Source organism: Delphinus delphis, chromosome 12 (genome assembly GCF_949987515.2).
Source record: "Delphinus delphis chromosome 12, mDelDel1.2, whole genome shotgun sequence".
NCBI lineage: Eukaryota > Metazoa > Chordata > Mammalia > Artiodactyla > Delphinidae > Delphinus > Delphinus delphis.
The window spans coordinates 85243600-85255680 of record NC_082694.2 but is presented as its reverse complement, the minus strand read 5'-3'; positions in this window follow the sequence as shown (position 1 = coordinate 85255680).

Below are 12081 nucleotides of genomic sequence, written 5' to 3'. Positions count from 1 at the left end.
GGGCGTGCGGACAAAATGTGAGCCACTTCCTGCCAGAGAACAGGCACGGTAGACCCCCGGGAGGCGATCTGTCATTGGCAGCTCATCGTGGTATCTGTTCTTCCAACCTCCCCACGGCTCCTCCATGGATCATAACAGTCCTTATCCTCTCTGTCCCCTGCAGTTAGAAAAGAATATAATTCACCCAGTGGGACTTTGGGCCAAGGTTCCTTTCAGAGCATTTGGACATCGTTTCTTTGCTAGAAAGGGCATCCAGTACAGTTTATTAAAGACAAAAAACAAAAAGAAACCTGAAAACAAAATCTCTGGTCTCCTTCCCTATCTTTTTTTAATTGTCAGGAGAGCTGGCCAGTGGGTAAGTTGTTCTTTGTGTGAGTCCGGTCATGGTGATGTGTATTTAATAGTAAGGATAAAATGGATTTGTGAGGCCATTGTGAAGGGGAATGCAATGCTAATGTACCATGCGGCTGGACTTGCAACTTTCCTTTGCTAAATTAAAGCTTTTGGAGAGAGGAACACTTAAAAGTGCTAAACTCTGGAAATCGATATCCGTCATGTGCAAACTGGGTTGCGTGTATGACAATAGATGACTGACAAACATTAAAATAGTTATTGAATTCTCACTATTTCTCACTGAGTTTGATTTACCATCCCAATTTTATGGATTAAGATAAATACCCAGAGAGATGAGTTAATTCATTCAGGAATACACTGCCCTATTTGAACACATCTAACTACCTGCATACTTTCCTTTCTCTAGAGCAATTGCCTTTCAGCATTTATTTGAGGGCTATAAAGACTCTTTTTTTTTCTTGTTCAATACTGAGGCAGAATCCAGTGGCCACTTCCCTCCTATACTTAATTATGTAGAATTGGGAACTGCACCGTCACACAGGCACGATTAAGTACCATACAGTTTAGAGCTTTACAGAACATAAAGCCTCATTTTTTGTAACTGACACTTCTTTTAGGAATTAATACCATCAATTTCCATGCCCTTCAGTTTCAAGATCTGGGGCTCCTAGATATAGAAATGAATTTGCTAACTTGCCTCCGTGGCATTCATTTGGCTCATAGGAAATTAACCTTCTTACTGGAACACTTTTTTTCTTATATTCTAAAAAATCTATCTGAAGTTAGGGTCAGAGTATGAAATGAACTTGTGTACTTGGAATCTTCTTATGGGAAAGGAGTTGGACATTTCATATTCGATTGCATTTATTTTTGTACATGCAGTGAGGAATCCTGAATATTTTTTCTCTAAAATCTTAGAGGAAAAAAAATAAACAAAAATGAAATAGTTGTCATGTGGTTAAACCTCAGTTTACTCTACTTTTCTTTGTCTTTCCCTGGAGCCCTTTCAGAGATGGAAGATTTCCTCAGACAGCAAGTTTCTCAGCACAGGTTGGAAAAACAAACAAAAAAGTGCCTAGGATTTTAGGCTATATCATTGACTCAGGAAAAAAAAAAAAGGACTTTAAACTGTCTTTTTGGGGGCTTGGGTTAAAAAGAATTCAGAGCAACAGCTGCTTCCACTTCATTTAAAATTATACAGGTAGACACTCCCTGACATACATTAATTTTCATCCCCAGGCAGCGGGACTGGTAGATGAGACTCAGCACCATCTCTGTCCCCCATCCCTGTGTCCATAACCCTTTGAACTTCCCTGCACTTCAATCTTACCTTTTTCTGTCCCAATACATCCAATTTACAGAAGTACGAGGTGAGAAAAGAGCATAAGGTAGATTAAAAAAAAATCATATTATAGAGCAAAGAAATTCATGCAGAGGCCATGGTTCTTGGTTCTATGCTTGGTCTGGGGGCCAACTATATTTGTGCTTTTCTCCTCTTTGTTTTCCAGGTACTCTTTGCATGAAGGCAGCACCTTAGCAGTAGCGTTCTGGGTAAGGAGCCACATCCTCACCTTGTCCCGTGGTTCTGTCCATGGAGGTTGCAGTGACCTTACATGTGCTTTTACCGTACAGGCTGGGGTCCCTCAACCATCTCCATAGTTAACGGAGTTTCCCATCATTCAACAGTCACCGTCTCTCCCCTTCATCACAGGATCGGTTGCTCCAGGGATTAGCCTGAACTGCATTAAAGTCAGCCTCATCCTCCAGGGGCAAAGGGATCATCAGACGGCCCTGAGACTGTCTCAGGTTTCAATCTGCTGAAATGGCCCTTGTGTGCCTCATCACAGATGTTCCTCCCTTGGGGGGAAACTATTCGGTACAGTCCAGAAGCATGGAGAGTGGGTCACTAGGTACATCTGACCTGAGCCCTGTGTTCTGTCAATGGGGAAAAATCTCATTGAATGCTGAGGGAGAGTTCTACTGTCAGTAGAAAACTGACCACATGGGTAGTGAACACACACAGTTACAATACAGAGTGGTCAGGGCTGTGAAAGGAACTGGAACAGTGTTCCCTGTGAGCAGACACGTGGCTCTCCAAATAAACCTGAGCACGAGTAGGTTTCCGGGGGCTACGGGGGCTGAACTGGGTCTTGAAGGATCGGTAAGAATGGATGAAGCAAGAACGAGGTTCAAGCAGAGAGAAAAGCATTTGCAAGACAGAGAAGCTATCGGTTTCAGAGGGGTGATGTAGATAATGGTTAAGAGTGAGACAGATGTGGGTTTGAGTCCTGGTACAGATCCTTATCCACTGAATGTCTTACTTTGTCCTTGTGTGTGTGACTACTTTATAAAAAAAAATAACATTAATAAAAATAGTACTTACCTCATTTTATTTTATAAGCATTAAATGACATAATGCATATATTGTCCTTGTGTTTGGAACATTTTAAGTGTCCATTAAGTGTTAATATTGGCAGTGATCATTGCAATCATGATAACAAACACCAGCAACATGCATTCTGACCGAGGAAATGAGCATTGCAAGTTCGAGATGTGCTCTTGGAGAGTTTTATGAAAGATACGGTCAACATTTTATTTAGCTGGAAAAGAGTAAGGATTGAGTAAAATATGGAAATATGTAGAAAAACCAGAGCCAGCCATTTAACAGGTCTGAGGGATTTATGAGTGGGAATAATGGGGGGAAAGACCTTAATATTTTAGCAGGATTATGTTGGGCTTTGAACGGCTATATATTGTTTGGATGTCTTCTGTAAGTATTGAGGAAATTGATGGAAGGCATTGAAAAGAAAACCACCAGGGAAGGAAAAAAAAAAAAAAAAAAGAAAGTTCTTTGAATTATGAAGCTGGCATCATAGGTGTCCTTTCCCCCATTTAAAACTGGTATTGACATGTTTTCTACTATTGACATTCCAAACATGTGACAGCTCAGTCCAGCATACAACAAATGAAGGCAGATGAGAAGCAAGAAAACAAGCTGATCCAACTGTTACTGGAACGGGTTTTGGGCTCATTAACAAGTATAAAAAAGTATAATACCAGTGGCATTTTAGGTCAGTGATAATGCAGAATCCTGGAAACATTGCTAAAACTCATCTTTTATAATCTTCTGATACATGATAATTTTACTTTTCCATTGGTTTTCTCTAGACCTAATTTTATTTATCAGAATTTATCTTAGGAATAACACTGTTGGGATTTGGGCATAAAAAGAATAGGAAATATTTCTGATAAACCACGTGGCTTAGCCACTGAGTTACCAAGAGTCTGATTAAGAAAAAAAAGTTTGTAAATCAACTATATTTCAGTAAAATATTTTTCTTTTTAAAAAGAAAGAGAATGGGGCTTCCCTGGTGGCGCAGTGGTTAAGAACCTGCCTGCTAGTGCAGGGGACGCGGGTTTGAGCCCTGGTCCGGGAGGATCCCACATGCCGCGGAGCAACTCAGCCCGCGTGCCGCAACTACTGAAGCCCGCACGCCTGGAGCCTGTGCTCTGCAACAAGGGAAGCCACCACAATGAGAAGCCAGTGCACCGCAACGAAGAGTAACCGCCGATCTCCAAAACTAGAGAAAGCTCCGTGCACAGTAATGAAGACCCAACGCAGCCAAAACTAAATAAAATTTATAAAAAAAAAGAAAAGAAAAGCAGTTTCTGTAGGAGGAGGGGAGAGTGAAAAGAGTGAGGGCAACGGTGAGAAGGATGGAAAGGAAGAGGCCCAGAAAGAGTCAGAGAGAGGGGGAGCTGCATCTGGGTGCAGCTCCTTTCTCTGACTCACAAATATTAGGGGACCCGATGAGAGACGCGAAACACAGAAAGTGTGGTGTTCTGTCGAGGTTTTGAAACTGGGGTTTACGGCCAGTTTACCTAAAGCATCAAGAGACTGTGGGCCCCAGCAGCCAGGTTCCTGCTGCTGTAATCAGTTCATGCTGGACTGAAGAGCTAGACCACTGTAAGTGACCTGAGGCTTCCTCAACACAGGAAAGAGCTCAGCGTTTTGTTTTGTTTTTTTCAGACTTTAATATAGTCTGTTTAAGAGGAGCACTACTGCCAAAGCCCAGAGCTGGGTGTGGCTGTGAGGAGAGACTGGGGTTGAGCCTGGGTTTAGAACACAGTGTTATTCAGAGACTGAAAGTTAGACAAGAAAGGGCAAATACTTGGATTCACCAACGTTTTAAATATAAATGTCAGTAGAAACCCAAGTGCACCCTTTTTCTCTCGGCCTTTAGTTTACAGGAAAGCAGTTTGTTATCGGCATTTGGGGAGGACTAATGCTGACTTGCATTTATGTATGCATGCAACGACTCATCAGAGAATGGAGATGTGCTGCCTCCTGTTTGGGGATTTCCTCAAGAGAAAATAATTAAGAAGCAAAATGGTAGAGAAGAGAAACACTTGGGAGACAATGCAGTAAAAAAAAGCAAAAAACATGACTTTGGGGGATAAGATAGACTTAGAATTGAATCCCTGCTCTGCCGTTTAGACTTCTCCAGGTCTCAGCGTCCTCACCTGTAAAATGGGGGCACTAACACCTGCCTTGCAAGGGTGTATTAACGATTAGGGAAATAATACGGGTGAAGCCCGTAGTGGAATAGCTGGCCATCAGCACATGGATTTCCCTCACCCCCAGGGACGTAGCTCATCTCTTTGCAGGGAACTTGGATCAGCTTTGTCTTGGCGGTTGCCAGATGGAGAAGGACTCCCTGTGTGAGGCCGTGTAACGTGAGTGCTAAGATTTCTTATGGGGTTCGTTCCAGGCCCTCCACTGTGATTAGACATCTAGTTAGAGGCTCCTGCTATCACGTTAATCCCATGTATCCTTTGAGCTGACTTGGATGAGAACGACTGCACACTTTACTCTTTCTGTTTGCTTCAGAGCACGACTGGAATTGATACGGATTAGGCTTATCATTCCACCTTCTTTTAAAAGATCATGTGGAGGGCTTCCCTGGTGGCACAGTGGTTGAGAGTCCGCCTGCCGATGCAGGGAACGCGGGTTCATGCCCCGGTCCGGGAGGATCCCACATGCTGCGGAGCGGCTGGGCCCGTGAGCCATGGCCGCTGAGCCTACGCGTCCAGAGCCTGTGCTCCGCAATGGGAGAGGCCACAACAGTGAGAAGCCCGCGTATGCAAAAATAAATAAAATAAAATAAAATAAAAGATCATGTGGAAATGGGCATTTCAATCAAATAATTTGTCAAGTATGTTTCCAGAAGTGCTCTAGAGTAATAAATGCTGAAATTTGAAATTTAGGAGAGATTTTGAGTGTGTATAGGAGAAGCAAAATGAGATGCCCCCAAACGCACTGTTTCCCCATTTATACCAGAAATCAGGTATTTAGTTTATATTCCCCTTAGATCCCTACCCGTTTGCTTCTAAGGCTATCAGAGTCTCAAGGTTTAACAGGCCGTAAAGTGGGGACAACTTTTCTGTAGCAACGGCCTGCAATCAAACTGTTTTCCAATAGAGGCTGTGGTCCCATCCACTCTGGGAAATGCAGGGAGAAGTCATCCCCATGGTTGGTGGCTTCAGGGTGTTTGCCGTGAACACCCCGACTTCACGGAGGTGGCCCCTCCTGTTGGCGAGTGACGTGTGCCTCTTCAAACACCAGCACACTTTCTCTAATTTTTTTTTCCTGCCAAGACTACATGCTGACAAATACCCATTCTGCAGACAGAAAGGTGCTTCTTTTTAAACTACTGCCTTTTAAGAAGTTTGGGTTTTCATTTTCTTTTCTGTTTACCTTCTATCTGCTCTGTCCTTGCCACTGGCTGCCCTCCCTCTGAGCACCTCACACTCCGGGCGTTCTTACCTTTGTGGCAAAATGGCCACAAAGGGAGCCTGCTGGTTAGATGTTATCCCACGACCCTCTCTGTTCACTGAGCACGGTTCACTTTTCCTCATGTTCTTCTAGACAACTTCTATAGTGGAAGCCATCGGTGCTGCCTTCAAGTTTGTGTCTGCTTTGCCATGCAAAGTAGCTCTCTCTTGACATTTTCCCACTTTCTACACATCTGCCTGCCTTGCAATGAACAGGTCAGAGCTTATCCACATATATGTAAGGAATTCACCAAACTGAATTAAGCAGACCTGTGACTTTGTGTCCTGGTGTGTCTTAGTCCTGCTACATGCCAGCTTTTCATGGAGAGCTGTGCACTGTACTCTGCTGTAGGGTGTAATCTGCTCCTCTATTTACTGCTATGATCTCTGTATTTTACAGTATCATCAGCATTTTCTCAAGTCTCTCTCTTCACCTTTAGCTTCAGAGTATTCACTTTAGAAGTTGGGTTTCTTATCTCTCTCTCTCTCTCTTTCTCCTCTATGTTTATTATTATTATTTTAACATCTTTATTGGAGTATAATTGCTTTACAAAGGTGTGTTAGTTTCTGCTGTATCACAAAGTGAATGAGCCATACATATACACACATCCCCATATCTCCTCCCTCTTACATCTCCCTCCCACTCTCCCTAGCCCACCCCTCTAGGTGGTCACAAAGCACCGAGCTGATCTCCCTGTGCTATGCGGCTGCTTCCCAGTAGCCATCTATTTTATATTTGGTAGTGCATATATGTCCATGCCACTCTCTCACTTCGTCCCAGCTTCCCCTTCCCCTTCCCCGTGTCCTCAAGTACATTCTCTATGTCTGCGTCTTTATTCCTGTCTTGCCCCTAAGTTCTTCATAACCATTTTTTTTTTTTAGATTCCATATATATGTGTTAGCATACGGTATTTATTTTTCTCTTTCTGACTTACTCCACTTTGTATGACAGACTCTAGGTCCATCCACCTCACTACAAATATCTCAATTTCATTTCTTTTTAGGGCTGAGTAATATTCCATTGTATATATGTGCCACATCTTCTTTATCCATTCATCTCTTGATGGACTCGTAGGTTGTTTCCATGTCCTGGCTACTGTAAATAGAGCTTCAATAAACATTGTGGTGCATGACTCTTTTTGAATTATGGTTTTCTCAGGGTATATGCCCAGTAGTGGGATTGCTGGGTCATATGGTAGTTCTATTTTAAGTTTTTTAAGGAACCACCATACTGTTCTCCATAGTGTCTATATCAATTTACGTTCCCACCAACAGTGCAAGAGGGTACCCTTTTCTCCACACCCTCTCCAGCATTTACTATTTCTGGATTTTTTGATGATGGCCATTCTGACTGGTGTGAGGTGATACCTCATTGTAGTTTTGATTTGCCTTTCTCTAATGATTAGTGATGTTAAGCATTCTTTCACGTGTTTGTTGGCAATCTGTATATTGTCTTTGGAGAAATGTCTATTTAGGTCTTCAGCCCATTTTTGGATTGGGTTGTTTGTTTTTTTGATATTGAGCTGCATGAACAGCTTGTAAATTTTGGAGATTAATCCTTTGTCAGTTGCTTCATTTGCAACAATTTTCTCCCATCGGAGAGTTGTCTTTTTGTCTTGTTTATGGTTTCCTTTGCTGTGCAAAAGCTTTTAAGTTTCATTAGGTCCCATTTGTTTATTCTTGTTTTTATTTGCATTTCTCTAGGAGGTGGGTCAAAAAGGATCTTGCTGTGATTTATGTCATAGAGTGTTCTGCCTATGTTTTCCTCTAAGAGTTTGATAGTTTCTGGCCTTACATTTAGGTCTTTAATCTATTTTGAGTTTACTTTTGTGTATGGTGTTAGGGAGTGTTCTAATTTCATTCTTTTACATATAGCTGTCCAGTTTTCCCAGCACCACTTATTGAAGAGGCTGTCTTTTCTCCATTGTATATTCTTGCCTCCTTTATCAAAGGTAAGGTGATCATATGTGCGTGGGTTTATCTCTGGGCTTTCTATCCTCTTCCATTGATCTATATTTCTGCTTTTGTGCCATTATCGTACTGTCTTGATTACTGTAGGCTTGCACTATAGTCTGAAGTCCAGGAGCCTGATTCCTCCAGCTCCATTTTTCATTCTCAAGATTGCTTTGGCTATTCAGGGTCTTTTGTGTTTCCATACAAATTGTGAATTTTTTTGTTCTAGTTCTGTGAAGAATGCCACTGGTAGTTTGAATCTGTAGATTATTTTGGCTAGTATAGTAATTTTCACAATGTTGATTCTTCCAATCCAAGTACATGGTATATCTCTCCACCTGTTTGTATCATCTTTAATTTCTTTAATCAGTGTCTTACAGTTTTCTGCTTACAGGTCTTTTGTCTCCTTAGGTAAGTTTATTCCTAGGTATTTTATTCTTTTTATTGCAATGGCAAATGGGAGTGTTTCTTTAATTTCTCATTCAGATTTTTCATCATTTGTGTATAAGAAAGCAAGAGATTTCTGTGTATTAATTTTGTATCCTGCTACTTTACCAAATTCACTGATTAGCTCTAGTAGTTTTCTGGTAGCACATTTAGGATTCCCTAAATATAGTATCATGTCATCTGCAAACACCGACAGTTTTACTTCTTCTTTTCTGATTTGGATTCCTTTTATTTCTTTTTCTTCTCTGATTGCTGTGGCTAAAACTTCCAAAATAATAGTGGTGAGAGTGGGCAACCTTGTCTTGTTCCCAAACTTAGTGGAAATAGTTTCAGTTTTTCACGATTGAGAATGATATTTGCTGTGTTTTTGTCATATATGGCCTTTATTATGTTGAGGTAAGTTCCCTCTGTGCCTACTTTCTGGAGGTTTTTTATCATAAATGGTGTTGAATTTTGTTGAAAGCTTTTTCTGCATCCATTGAGATGATCATATGGTTTTTCTCCTTCAATTTGTTAATATGGTGTATCACATTGATTGATTTGCCTATACTGAAGAATCCTTGCATTCCTGGGATAAACCCCACTTGATCATGTCGTATGATCCTTTTAATGTGCTATTGGATTCTGTTTGCTAGCATTTTGTTGAGGATTTTTACATCTATGTTCATCAGTGTTGTTGCCCTGTAGTTTTCTTTCTTTGTGACATCTTTGTCTGGTTTTTGTGTCAGGGTGATGATGGCCTAGTAGAATGAGTTTGGGAGTGTCCCTCCTTCTGCTATATCTTGGAAGCATTTGAGAAGAATAGGTGTTAGCTCGTCTCTAAATGTTTGATAGAGTTCGCCTGTGAAGCCATCTGGTCCTGGGCTTTTGTTTGTTGGAAGATTTTTAATCACAGTCTCAATTTCAGTGCTTGTGATTTGTCTGTTTATATTTTCTATTTCTCCCTGGTTTAGTCACAGAACGTTGTGCTTTTCTATGAATTTGTCCATTTCTTCAAAGTTGTCCATTTTTTTGGCATATAGTTGCTTGTAGTAATCTCTCATGATCCTTTGTATTTATGCAGTGTCAGTTGTTACTTCTCCTTTTTCATTTCTAATTCTATTGATTTGTGTCTTCTCCCTTTTTTTCTTGATGAGTCTGGCTAATGGTTTATCAATTTTGTTTATCTTCTCAAAGAATCAGCTTTTAGTTTCATTGATTTTTGCTATTTTTTCCTTCATTTCTCTTTCATTTATTTCTGATCTGGTGTTTATGATTTCTTTCCTTCTGCTAGCTTTGGGTTTTTTTTGTTCTTTCTCTAATTGCTTTAAGTGTAAGGTTATGTTGTTTATTTGAGACGTTTCTTATTTCTTGAGGTAGGATTGTATTGCTGTAAACTCTCTTAGAACTGCTTTTGCTGCAACTTATAGGTTTTCAGTCATTGTGTTTTCATTGTCAATTGTTTCTAGGTATTTTTTTTTTATTTCCTCAGTGATCTCTTTGTTATTAAGTAGTGTATTGTTTAACCTCCATGTGTTAGTATTTTTTACAGATTTTTCTCCTGTAATTGATATCTAGTCTCATAGTGTTGTGTTTGGAAAACATAGTTGTATGATTTCAATTTTCTTAAATTTACCAGTGCTTGATTTTTGACCCAGGATATGATCTATCCTGGAGAATGTTCCATGAACACTTGAGAAGAAAGTGTATTCTGTTGTTTTTGGATGGAATGTCCTATAAATATCAATTAAATCCATCTTGTTTAATGTATCATTTAAAGCTTGTGTTTATTTATTTTCATTTTGGATGATCTGTCCATTGGTGAAAGCGGGGTGTTAAAGTCCTCTACTATGATTGTGTTACTGTTGATATCCCATTTTATGGCTGTTAGCATTTACCTTATGTATTGAGGTGCTCTTATGTTGGATGCATAAATATTTACAATTGTTATATCTTCTTCGTGGATTGATCCCTTGATCATTTTGTAGTGTCCTTCTTTGTCTCTTGTAATAGTCTTTATTTTAAAGTTTAATTTACCTGATACGAGAATTGCTACTCCAGCTTTCTTTTGATTTCCACTTGCATGGAATAACTTTTTCCATCCCCTCACTTTCAGTCTGTATGTGTCCCTAGGTCTGAAGTGGGTCTCTTGTAGACAGGATATATACAGGTCTTATCTTTGTATGCATTCAGCCAGTCTATGTCTTTTGCTTGGAGCATTTAATCCATTTACATTTAAGGTAATGATCGCTATGTATGTTCCTATTACCATTTTCTTAATTGTTTTGGCTTTGTTATTGTAGGTCTTTTCCTTCTCTTGTGTTTCCTGCCTAGAGAACTTCCTTTAACTTTTGTTGTAAAGCTGGTTTGGTGGTGCTGAATTCTCTTAGCTTTTGCTTATCCATAAAGGTTTTAATTTTTCCATCAAACTGAATGAGATTCTTGTTGGTTAGTGTAATCTTCGTTGTAGGTTTTTCACTTTCATCACTTTAAATATGTCCTGCCACTCCCTTCTGACTTGCAGAGTTTCTGCTGAAAGATCAGCTGTTAACCTTATAGGGTTTTCCCTTGTATGTTGTTTGTTGCTTTTCCCTTGCTGCTTTTAATATTTTTTCTTTGTATTTAATTTTTGATAGTTTGATTAATATGTGTCTGGGCGTATTTCTCCTTTGATTTATCCTGTATGGGACCTGCACTTCCTGGACTTGATTGACTATTTCCTTTCCCATATTAAGGAAGTTTTCAACTATAATCTCTTCAAATATTTTCTCAGTCCCTTTCTTTTTCTCTTCTTCTTCTGCGACCCCTATAATTCAAATGTTGGTGCATTTAATGTTGTCCCAGAAGTTTCCAAGTTTCAATTCTTTTCATTCTTTTTACTTTATTCTGCTCTGCAGTAGTTATTTCCACTACTTTATCTTCCAGGTCACTTATCCGTTCTTCTGCTTCAGTTTTTCTGCTATTGATTCCTTCTAGAGAATTTTTAATTTCATTTATTGTGTTGTTCATCACTGTTTGTTTGCTCTTTAGTTCTTCTAGGTCCTTGTTAAACGTTTCTTGCATTTTCTCCATTCTATTTCCAAGATTTTGGATCATCTTTACTATCATTATTCTGAATTATTTTTCAGGTAGACTGCCTATTTCCTCTTCATTTGTTTGGTCTGGTGGGTTTTTACCTTTCTCCTTTATCTGCTGTGTGTTTCTCTGCTTTCTCATATTGCTTATCTGAATGTGTTTGGGGTCTCCTTTTCGGAGGCTGCAGGTCTGTAGTTCCCGTTGTTTTTGGTGTCTGCCCCCAGTGGCTATGGTTGGTTTATTTGGTTGTGTAGGCTTTTTGGTGGAGGGGACTAGTGCCTGTGTTCCGGTGGATGAGGCTAGATCTTGTCTTTCTGGTGGGCAGGACCACATCCAGTGGTGTGTTTGTGGTGTCTGTGACCTTATTATGATTTTAGGCAGCCTCTCTGCTAATGGATGGGGTTGCGTTTCTCTCTTGCTAGTTGTTTGGCATAGGAT